Source organism: Vicugna pacos, chromosome 7, assembly GCF_048564905.1.
Source record: "Vicugna pacos chromosome 7, VicPac4, whole genome shotgun sequence".
Taxonomy (NCBI): Eukaryota; Metazoa; Chordata; class Mammalia; order Artiodactyla; family Camelidae; genus Vicugna; species Vicugna pacos.
In genome coordinates, this window is record NC_132993.1 from 34,924,764 (window position 1) to 34,936,946 (window position 12,183).

Consider the following 12,183-nt stretch of genomic DNA (forward strand, 5'->3'; position numbering starts at 1 on the left):
TGTTACCTGTATAACAGAGACACAATGTACATCTATATATTCATATATAATCACGCAGGTGGAGAGAAAAGGGTTGTCTATACCACTGCGTTAAAAGCTTTAGCCTGGTCTGCCCATAAACTGTAACTAGAATTATTTTAAATTAAAAATTCAAAATAAAACACAGTTCATCCTTTCACACACTTGAATTCTTGCTGCCCTGCTTATCCCACAGGACATCTGACTCAGTATTTAGAAATCATTATATTAGTGAATTGAGAGCCAAGGCAGCCAGCATGAGGGAGATAAGATCCAATGAATCATTCATATCCAGGAGTTGAACTGATTCATTTTGGAGCCACTGAAGTGGACACAGGGCTTTTCATAGAAGACCAGCATAAAATACCTTCCAGTTGTCAAGCCAGATTGAGCAAAGAAGCAAATTATCTGAGCATCATTTCAGAATGTGTCAAAAGAAATGCCAACCAAGTGGCAGCAGAGATTTTTGAGTTTCTAAAGTGCATGACTTGTCATAAGAGAATTTTAACCATTTTATTTTTTATAACTTATTCCAATGATGAAACTATTACAAGTATTCCTCCCTTATGCTGACATTTAAGTGGCATTTGTGTGTAAATATGTGCTTTACTTCTTTATATAGAACAATGAACTCCATAGAATTTACTTTTGAATATGATCACTGAGGTATAAATTAAAGTTTTAATGAAAGGAAAGTGGAGGGACAATCAAGAATCTGCAGAAATGACCCCAGATACATATGTCAGGTTGCCTAGAAGGATTCAGGTTCTAGAGGGAAGAGAGAGTCCACTTTCCACTTCCTTGTATGCCAGCCCTCGTGCAGTCTCCTCCCTCTGAGCATGGGCTGCGCCTAGTGACTTGCTTCTAACCAAGAGACTAGTGGCAAAACTGATAACATATCACTTCTAAGATAAGGTTACAAAAGACTGTGACTCCTCTCTTTCTAGATCTCTCTCTCTTTTGCTGGACCTCTCTCTCACTCTCTTGCTTTCTGGTCTTTTTTTCGCCTCTCTGAAGCCATCTGCTTGAAGAGGCTTATGTGGTGAAGATCTGAAAGGGGCCTCTGCCCAGCAGCTAGTGAGGAAAGAAACTCAACATTCTGCAAATGACTGAATCCTACCAACAATCACTAAGGGAGCACGGAAGTGCGTCCCATAGTACTTAAACCTGGAGATGGCTACGAGCCTGGCTGATACCTTCGTTACAGCCTGTGCGGGATCCTGAAGAAGACAGCCCTGCTTAGTTGTGCCAGGATTGCTGGCACGCAGGAACTGTGAGATCACAAGTGCATATTGTTTAAATAGTTAAGCTCTGGGGGACTTTGTTATCTAGCAATAGATAACTAATACACCCACCTAACCTCCTGCGGGTTCCTCAGCTTTCCAAGTGCTAGGCAGCTCCTGCCTCACAACTGAAAACTTGCTGACATTATGTTCAGATAGGCTGGTGACCAGTAAATCTCTTGGTAGAAGGCAGCTTTCATACTTGCCCCATGTTTAGGTGAAGCCATTTACAAGCAGATCCTGACATGGGTTAAAGATTAACTTGTGCAAGTGATTTACTAAAGAAGTCCTCCTGCAGAAGCAAGTAAAGAAGTGGTGAAAGCTAGTTAGGGAAGAAGAAGACAAGCCATACGATTCCAGGCAAAGTCTGCAGGAGAGTGGCTTTAGCCTGGTCCCACAGAACTTGGAACTATGTTCTCCTCAGATTTGTCCTGCACAAAGGCCAGAGAGGTGGGCCTTCATACGCTCACAGCTGTTAGTCATTGACTAAGGGCAGCTTGGTTGGGGATCAAGATAGTGTGGTGGGATGTAACCTTGCAGGTACTTTTTGCTCTTTTTCACATTTGTGAAAACAACTCTAGTAGCCAAAGGGCTGTGTGATGAAGAGGGGCCTCAGGTATCAGCTGTCAGAAGCAAAAGCACGCTGAAGCTGGAGCAGGGCAGCGTTGAAATGGTCAGACACATTTGAGGAGACCTGAACGGAGTACCGGCAGAGTTCATTACAACACCCTGTAGAAGGTTGTGCTGAAGCGCGGTACATCTAGCCCTGCCCCTAGGAGACTGTGAGATGGGGGCCCTGTGCACCCACTGCTCTTCTTCTTGTGACTTCTGGCCTGTGGAGGTAAAGCTGTGTGTTTTCAGACCTAAAAACATGACAGAAACTTTACATGATGCCCTGAATGTATAATACAGTTCTTTGTGGGCAGCAGCGTGTGAGTGGTGGGAGCTTAGCATAGATGTGGGATCAGAGCACATCTGCACTGTGCCTCTGTAACTGCACTTCCAGAGTCCTTAGCAGAGAATTAGAACCAGCATATTCTACTTAGTTATTATAATTATGTAACTTAATTATTATAGTCATGACAAGACATGTTATCTTCTATTTCAAGCATAGTATGTTTGGGTATCAGTCACTGGGTCTTTAAGTTTCTAAAGGAAATTAGCAAAGTAAAAATTCTCCGACAGATACAAACACTGTATAAACTGAATCACAGTGTCTCCTGATTGCCTGTGTGTCTGGCTTTCCGCAGACCCACATGCTCAATTCCTGTAAGATTCCAAGACATCAAAGATGGAGTTCTTCCCTGTACTCTAGTCATAGCATGTAAAAATGAAAAACATCAAAGAAGGAGGTGAAATAAAACAGCAAATGAACCAAAGAGCAGAGTGCATAAGGACACTCTCACTCTAGCGGGTAGTCTCTTCTGCATTTGCCTTCATCTGGTGCCAATCTGTAGGCTGACTCCAACACACAATAGAATCTCAGGTGCTGTCAAGCTACCTTCAGCCCCTGCCTGTCCATCTGTCAAAAGAAGTCACCTCTGAGTGCTGGCTACACAGTCTTGACCAGACAACTGATGTCACTGAGGGGAGGACAATCAAAATGTTTAATAGATCAAAACTGACAATCATCCACCACTCACTTACTGGCTATGAAGAAAGAACATTCAGTACAACTTTACCCAACTGAAGGGGGTTGGGGGCTGCTCTCTGACAGAGGCTTAACCCCAGAGAACAACATTTTCAGGCACTTTCCCAGAAGAAAATAGTCAGTGAAGTGTCACTTTAGAATTGCTAGCCAGCCAATTTGACATTTGAAGTCTACAGAATGGTCTGACAAATAATTTTAAACCATCACCTTTAGTACATTGGCAAAGTTTGAGTAATTTTATTTTCTTTCTCTTTTTCTATGTATCATTCTATTAAGATAAAGATTGTGAGTTTCCCCTGCTCTCAGAATTAAAAATGTGGGAACATTCCCAGAGGGCCCATGTAGGTGGTGATTCAGGAATGATTCGGGTAAGAAAAAGAACAGGATACAGGAGAACATGTCAGTGCACTCATAAGAGCAAAGTTTACATTCTGAGTGTCACCAATGTAAACATTTCTGGGATGGCTCAAAGCAGTCCTAAAACTTTACATGAAGATGCTGAGATCTTTCTTTTACTCAGAAATAAAAATTCTTTCTTTTTCTTGCTTGTAATCTCACATTGAAACACTCAGATGTTTCTCAGGAGGCAGATTTGGGGGTAAAAAGCCAACATTCATTAATTTTTAATGGGGCTTCTCACAAGGATTTTTGAACCTGGATAATGAATCAGGTGATGATTAGGTTACTACCGCCATAGGCATTTCACTTCCTCATTATCTGCATTTCTGGGCAGGTTTGACCTCTGTTTTCCCTAGACTTTCTGGAAAAGGCTAGATTCATTATTGTGAAGTACCTGGTAAATTGTTATCTTATTGCACCATTTGTGTGTCATCAGATTGTCAAAAATCTTTAGAAGGCACAACTGAGGTTTTGAATGTTGGCACTGGCTCAGTAACGTATTGCTTATTATCTATAGCCATGCATGAAATTTTCACCATTTAATAGGCACTACAGATTGTATTTTTTGTTGTTGTTTAGATGTTATTTTATAAACATGTTCTTCAGAATGTCTAGTCCTTGGACTAATGCATCAAATTGAAAGAATAGGTCAGTAAATATAATGAAAAGGGTTATTTTATTGGTCACTGCAATGACATTCCCTGGAGGAAACAACTATTGATTTTACCTGCAACTAATTACCTGAGAGACCAAGAGGGATAAATGGTAAAGCGGTTCTGGTTGTCTTTGGAATTCGTGTGTGTCATCTGTGAGAGCCTCAGTGGCTCCGAGATTTCATTGTCTTCTCAAGAAAATAGCTATCATTGAGAACACCATATAGCTTCCCAAGGAAAACTATATCCCATAATTATTTTTCCTATTTTACTGCTTAGAAAATGATACCCAAGTGGTATCTCAAAGACAAAATCTATCAATATTGTAAAACTGAAAAATTTTCTTTACAGAAAAAACTCATAAATTAATCATTTGTCTTGAAATTGTACACTGGACACTACAAGATGTCTGTATTAATACCTTATATACAGGATATTTTCCAACACTTAACTATCCCTATTTGATCTGGAAACTGAAATTCTGCAGCTCATGTCAAAGGGAAAAATAAAACATCTTTATGTATTTATTTTCTACCTATTAAAAATGTACCTGTTTATCACTGTAAACTTATTTTAAATTCACATTTTTCTTACATAGACAGACTTTTGATATTTTATTTTGTCTGTATCACTATAGACTTTTTATCATGGAATTCAAGTTCTAATATTTTTTAGCCTGAAAAGATCTATTTAACTCTTACCCTTAGCCCTTTGTGTGAATAAAATTATCATCAGTGTCAATATATGAAGGACTGCTTGGTTAACATACTTTTTTAAAGACTTGTTAAAATTCCATTTCAAATAAAGAACATATTTTTATATACCAAGAATAAGGCACTGCCTAAGGCAAAATAATAATAATTAGAATAATTTCTATCCTTAAGGAGTTTAGGGCAAACTTGCCAACAAAATTTGCAAAATAGTATAAGTACAAGAGCTGAGGTAGGTCTGGTGATAGTACAGTGGGAGGAAACATCATCTCTGCATGGCTGGATGGTTTATGGATGGCTTCACGGAGGAGGCACTTGGGCTGGATGGATGTGAAACATGAGCAGGTTCCCTGCAGTGAGTGAGGGTTCAAATATCTTCCAGAAAAAAGAACCTGTATCTTCAAAGAAATGGCACAAGCTGGATGATATAGTAGGGTTTTGCAGAAGGGGCTGAAGATTAAATGGGGACGGAAACCACTTTGACCTATAAAGTGCCCAATCCCAGGATCCTTGGCTCGTTGAATCTAATACATCCCTAAGAAAACCAGGCTTTTGACGGTATGCAGTATATTAGTGAAATCTAAATAAATGCTCTTGCTAATACAATTTTAGAGATGATGGTAATAGATAATATGATTATGAATATGATAGTAATATTTATGAAAAAGGAAATAATTTTCACTTGTTTCGGTAGCAAGGTTTATTCTGCTATACCTGAGGAGTTCCAAAACTGAAGATTCTACATACAATATCATAACTTCCAAATAAATGTTTGGTAAAATAAGAAACTATACTTTTAATAAACAAACACTTTAGTTTATTACAATGTAATTCTGGTCATGTGATTCTTGGAACACACTTTGAGAAACACTGGTCTGAGGAAAATTAACCGAAAAAATCAAATCAAATAAAAAACTAAAACAAACATAAATCAAAAGTACAGTGAGATACCTCTTAATACCCATTAGGTTGGCTACTATTAAAAAAAATAACAAAATAACAAGTGTTGGAGGGAATATGGAAGAATTGGAACCATTGTGCACCATTAGTGGGAAAGTAAAATAGCGCAATTGCTGCAGAAAACATTATGGCAGTTCCTCAAAAAGTTAAACATAGAATTGCCATATGATCCAGCAATTCTGCTTCTGGGTATATATCCAAAAGAATTGAAAACAAAGTCTTAGAAGATTTTGTATACCCACGTTCACAGCAGTGTTATTTGTAATAGTTAAAACGTGGAAGCAACACAAGTCCATGGATGGATGAATGGTTAAGTAAAATGTGGTATATATATACAAGGAAATATTATTCAGCCTTAGGAAGGAGGAAAATCCTGACATATGCTACAACCTTGATAAATCTTGAGGACATTATGCTACGTGAAATAAGCCAGTCACAAAAAGACAAATACTGTATGATTCCACTTATATGAGGTACTTAGAATAGTCAAAATCACAGAGACGGGAAGTAGAATGCTGGTTATAAGGAGCTGGGAGGAGAATGGAATGAGGAATTATTGTTTAACAGGTGTAAAGTTTCAGTTTTAAAAGATATAGAGTTATGGAGATGGATGATGGTGATTGTTGCACAGTGTTATAAATATTTAATAGCATTAAACACTACATTGAAAAGTGGATAAAATGGTAAATTTTATGTTATGTGTATTTTACTGCAATAAAAAAATGAGAAAAAACAAACAAACAAAAATCAGGAGCAAAAATCTGTTGTTTATATGCCAGGAACCGGTTCAACATCATCTCTATAAAGCTGTCTGAAACAGTTCTAGCCAGAGTAATTGTTCAGTCTCCCTTTTGTCCTCCCATATGATTCTATTCATACTGTAATTATTGCTTTTGTCACACTCTACTATAATTACCTTTTACTTCTGTATCTGCCCAACTGTATAATTCCTTGAGTACTGGCTTATCTTTATAAATCCAGTGCCTAGATTAATGCATAATGCATAGTTGGTACACAATAAACATCTATTGAATTGATTGCCGATAATTATATGTTATAATATAGACTGACAATACAGAAAAAAGAAAAAAATTGTTGAAAGAATGAAAAGAATGAGCCCATAAACAACCCTCAGAGAGATGCAAATGGCTTTCTTTCCTCTCACTGACTGCAAAAATGCCCAAAATAATTCTTAGAACGCCATTGCTCTGTTCTTGTATATAATGTAATACTCCATTTTAGTGTGGTCAAAGAGTTCAGAATCAAATTTTAGCTGTCTTTAGCAAATTAAATGTAAATATCAGGGCATCCACTTTGCAAAATTACATCCTTGGAGCTTCATCAGTATAATTATGTGTGAATGAATGAGTGATTATCTACTTTAGATAAATCACTTGCTGCATTTACAGTGGATAATTTCCTAAGAAAGTGTGAAAAAAATGCTTTGCAATGAAACACCTTAAACTCAGTGGCATGGCAGGCTACATAAAGAAATTCTGCAAATTAATTTCCAAAGTGCAAAATAATTATGCAAAGAGGATAAATAACCTTTGATTACCTGAAAAATTGTACATATATAGTTTGCTTAATGATAAATGCACCTCTACAGAAAGGTGTGGGCTGATCCTAGCACTGAATGGACAAAATTGCCTTAATGTGGTTTCATTAGATCAGGGATATTTTAAGGCTCAGGAAGGTTCAGAAGCTGAAATATAAAACAATTAAGAGCAAAGATGATTTCTTAATATGAAACAAATAATTTTGTAAATGTTGGCCATAAATAAATAAACAGCAGAAATTTAAAAATCAATTGTTACGTATACTCCTGCTAAAATGATCCCAACTTTTCCTTGAATATAAAACATTATTTCAAGAAACTATCTTAACATATAATTAAATCTTCTAACATCAAATTCCTTAAGAGCTAATAATGATTCTTGTTTTCTTAGGTACTTTTTTATGTCTCTGTGGACTGGCAGAATCAATTATTTCTCTATGTATAAGAAAAGAAATACATGTCTAGAATAGACTGGTCATGACTGATTATTGTCTTTATCTGTGACAAGATACTGACACTGAATAGTTACCCCTGTTGTTGCTTCAGTTGTGAACATATAAAAATGCAGGTTCTCCACAGTGCTGCACCAAATACAGTGTACAAACAGGATGCCTAGGCTCAGGATCCTGCTAAGGGCTTTGGTAACTAGCAGGTAAAGATAATGCACGATGAATGAATAGTCAGGAAGTAAAGATTTGAACTTGAGACATGAAGTAATTTTCACTCTTTCTGTTATGGTGGGAAGTTTAAGAATGTCATCTTGATAAGAATGATTAAAAAATTGAATTTAAACAAATTCCATAATAAGTTTTACCTCCTTCCAGAGTCTTGCTGTCTTTCAACCATATGAGTGTGCCTATCTTTGTTTTCCTTATAGTTAATTATGATAATTAATTTGGACATTAATAAAACCAATTCCAAATGACCTTTGTTCAGATTCTATTAAATGGGAATTAGTTTCTTTAATTATTCACATAAATGCTTGTGTAGAGATTTCTTATAAGCCAATATTAAGTTCAGAGAAGTTTCTTATATATATTTTTATATACAGATATATGTGTGCGTGTACACACATTCACATTAAAAAAAATCCAAATGTGTAAGTAAAAGGAGGAACAATTATTTATACCAAAAATTATTGTTTTCCATTGACATCAGATTTCTTTAGAATGTCCAGCTTTCTTTATGCATTTAAAATATAGCATTAGCACAAATTGTGTTTGTCATTTAGCCATCATGCACTCCTTTGGTAAACTGGTGTAAAATGATGCATTTACCTTGTCATTCAGTTCAAAATACTTTTTAACATCCTTTTTTATTTCATCATTGACCTATGAATTACTTAGAAGCATGTTATTTAAATTCCAGATATTGGATATTTTCCTACATGCCTTATCAATATTGACTATTAGTTTAATTACTTTGTAGTCAGAGGATACACTCTGTAGGATTTTAATCTTTTAAACTTATTAAGACTTATTATAAGGCCCATTATTTGGTTGATTTTAGTAAATATGCTGTGTGCCCTTGAAAAGCATAGAGCTCTATAAATGTCATTTAGATCTAGGAGGTCATTAATGTTGTTCAGATTTTCTGTATGTTTACTAATTTTTTCTAGTTGTTCTATCATTTTGAGAGAAAGATGTTCAAATTTTCTATCATGATTATGATACTTTCTGTTTTGCAGTTGAAATCTATCAATGTTTGCTTCATTGATTTTGAAGTTTTGTTATTAGACACATACGAGTTTATAATTGCTATGTCTTCCTGATGAGATGTGCCTTTTATTATTATGAAATCACCTGGTTTTGTTAATAGTAATCTTTGTCTTGAAGTCTATTTAATTTGATGTTAATATAGCCAGCCTTCTTACACTTTTTATTTGCATGGTGTATCTCTTTCTACACATTTCATTGCAATCTACCTGTTATTTTTAGTAAGCTGTATATAGTTGGATCTTACTTTTTATCAAATCTTTCATTCTCTATGTTTAATTATAGTGTTTAATCAATGAGTAGTTAATGTAACTCCTACCATACTTTGATTTAGGTCTACTATTTTATTATTTGTTTTTCTGTTTATCCCTACTGCTTTTTGAGTACTTGTACCTCTTTCTCTTCCCTCTCTTGGGTTACTTCATTTTCAGTATTCATTTTAATCTATCGGCTCCTTGGCTCTATTTTTCTGTTCTTTGTAGGGCTTGCTAAAAATTCTAACGGAGATTTTTCATGAATCTCGCCCGCTTGCCATTCTCATTTTGCATATGTACTCTTTCTTTTGCACTTCAAATTCTATTGTGAGCATGTTCTGCATTCGAAAAGACAACTAATTTTCATAAAAATCTATGATGCCCACAGACAAAAAATAAGGACAAAGTAAATAAGGAAACTATTTAAGGTATTCTACAACCAATATTTGCAAAGACTTGTCATGAGAAGGGAAATATATATATATAATATGGCTGTTAAGGAAAATAAAGTAATTCAATTTTGTAGCATACTTTGATGTAATCTTGATAAGTATGAAAGAATTAAGGAAAGGACTAAAATATATTCATTGCTAAGGAGTTTGGAATTGATTCTGAGAAGATAAGTGGCATGATACCATCTGTGTGTTTGGAAATGCAGTTTGTAGCCATTGTGATTAACGATTGATTGATGGTCTGAGTGGCTACAAACAGAAAGTCATTAAGGAGGGTATTGATAGAATTAAGGTTAAAGCTGATAATAGACGATAGAGAGGAGTAGGTGAGAATGGAATAAAAGGGAATGATTGAGAGGAGCGGGGATCTATTTGATACATTAATTTGGAGACTATAGCAATAACTGCGTAACTCAAGAGAAAAGGTAAGATACTAATATGAAGATTATTACATCAGACCATAGATATTAAAGTTATGGCATATCGAGTGAGAAATAAAGGGAACAATTTTATTTACCAGGTAAATACAGTAAAGGGAACAGAAAGCAGAAAAATACATAATCCTCATTTAGCATGTTTTTCTTTTCATATTATATTTCACCTTTTTTTCAAATAACTTATGGATAGCATTAAGTGACCTTTTGAATCTCAGTATTTTTGTTTTTTACTAAATATCTGAAGAAAGAATAATTCTTTCCTGTTAATATCTTGGTTAAATCAGGGAGTAGGGAGAAAAAAAAGAGAGAGAGATGAATTTTGTTTGTTTCCAGTATAAAACTGAAGTAAGCAGTTACTGTCATAATACAGTATTTTCTCAAAGGTTTCCTTGTATACAATATCTTTTTTTAAAGGACCCACGTGAATTATTCTACTAGAGTTATTCATTTAGAATAAGTAATTATTTTCAATAGACTCTTGTGTATGCAAATGGCTTACCTCTTTAGTTTGTAAGTTGTGATGAATAATTTTGTGTCAGTTAATAGAGAATTTTGAAAAAAAAAAAGCCAGAAGGGGACATAGAATATCACATATGTTTAGGGGAGAGGCCAGGAAAAGCAGATTCTTGCTCTGATGTCCTTCTTGGAGAGAAGCCTGTTGAGTTAGGCAGTTAACTGGTGAAGCCGAGACCGCCAGAAGCAGTGTGCTCTGGGAAACAAAACAGCGCAGCTGTTCTAAAACCTAACGGCTTTTGTTCAGAATTCTGATTTTATCACTTGCTATGTGAACTTGGACAAGTAACTTAACCTTCCTGTGCCTAATCCATGAAACAGATACAATAATGTTATCTACCTCCCAGGACTATTAGAAAAATGAAAGGAAATTGGGATATAGAGTATTTTAAAAAAAAAATCTCAGTAAATGACGACTATTGTATTAGAGAAGCTGAAAGAAAGTTCAAAACAAAATGGAAACATATTGAAAAAAATCACAATATAAGTTAAATTAAAATATTGAGAGATTATAAAGTGAGTGATTGAAAACATAACTCAGAGAGACTAACAAATAATACATATCAAGGAACAGAACTTCCAGTGCCCCCTTATACACACTAAGTGACTAGTGCTAACAGGTGAGGGGTTAAAAGGGTAACATTTTTATGCCTGATACACTTTAAAAGTAATGTAATAAAATGAAGACATAAAAAATAAAAAAAAAACATAATCAGTAAATCAGGAAAAAAGACAGATTTTTAAAAAAACATTACATTTACTGTTTTATGACCCATTGACAAAGAAAACTACATGCATCTACTCTTAAACTACCAACTAGGTAAGATGATATTATCATTGTAATACTTAAGAGCTGTGGCAGTCTCTAGGAGTGTGACACAGCACCTTTTAAAGCTATCTTTGCATATAATTTAATCACATCTAGTAATACTTCTGAGGTTTCTCACATGGCATTGCCAGTGTTGGTCATCTGTGTTTAAAATGTGAATTTAGATGTTAGTGCTGTCTCCATAATGATCTGTTCTTCAGTAAAAGAGCTGGGAAAATTTCAAAAAAGGTTGTCAAGCTCTTCATATTAACTTACACAAAAAAAGCAAGTATTTTAATGTCAGCAAACCAAAAACCGAATACAGTTTCAATCTTTGACTTTCAGTACAAATGGCATTCTGTCTAAACCAATTTTAGTTAAGAAGGGCTGTTAAGGACAGCCTGAGTTTAACCTATCTGCACATGTTTGTATTTAAATTTATTACTACTCTGTAGTATGATATAAAAAAATCTGAAATTAGAATACATTCGAAATCCTCTTTGAGACAAATCACTCCCACAGACCTTGAGGCAGTTATTTATGAACTGCAATAAACTGATGATTCTGCCCCACCATCGCTAACGTAAGATGACATAAGCCAGATTATGTTTAATTTGATTTTGTAGTCTTCATACAACCTTCTAATTAACAATCAAATAGTCAAGATTCAGGTCTCCTCAGGCAAAGCTACAAAATCTTTAAAGGAAGAGGAAGTTGTTAGCTGTCATTGAATTTTGCTTCTGTTTTTTTTCCCCCAATGCTCTGTCAAGTG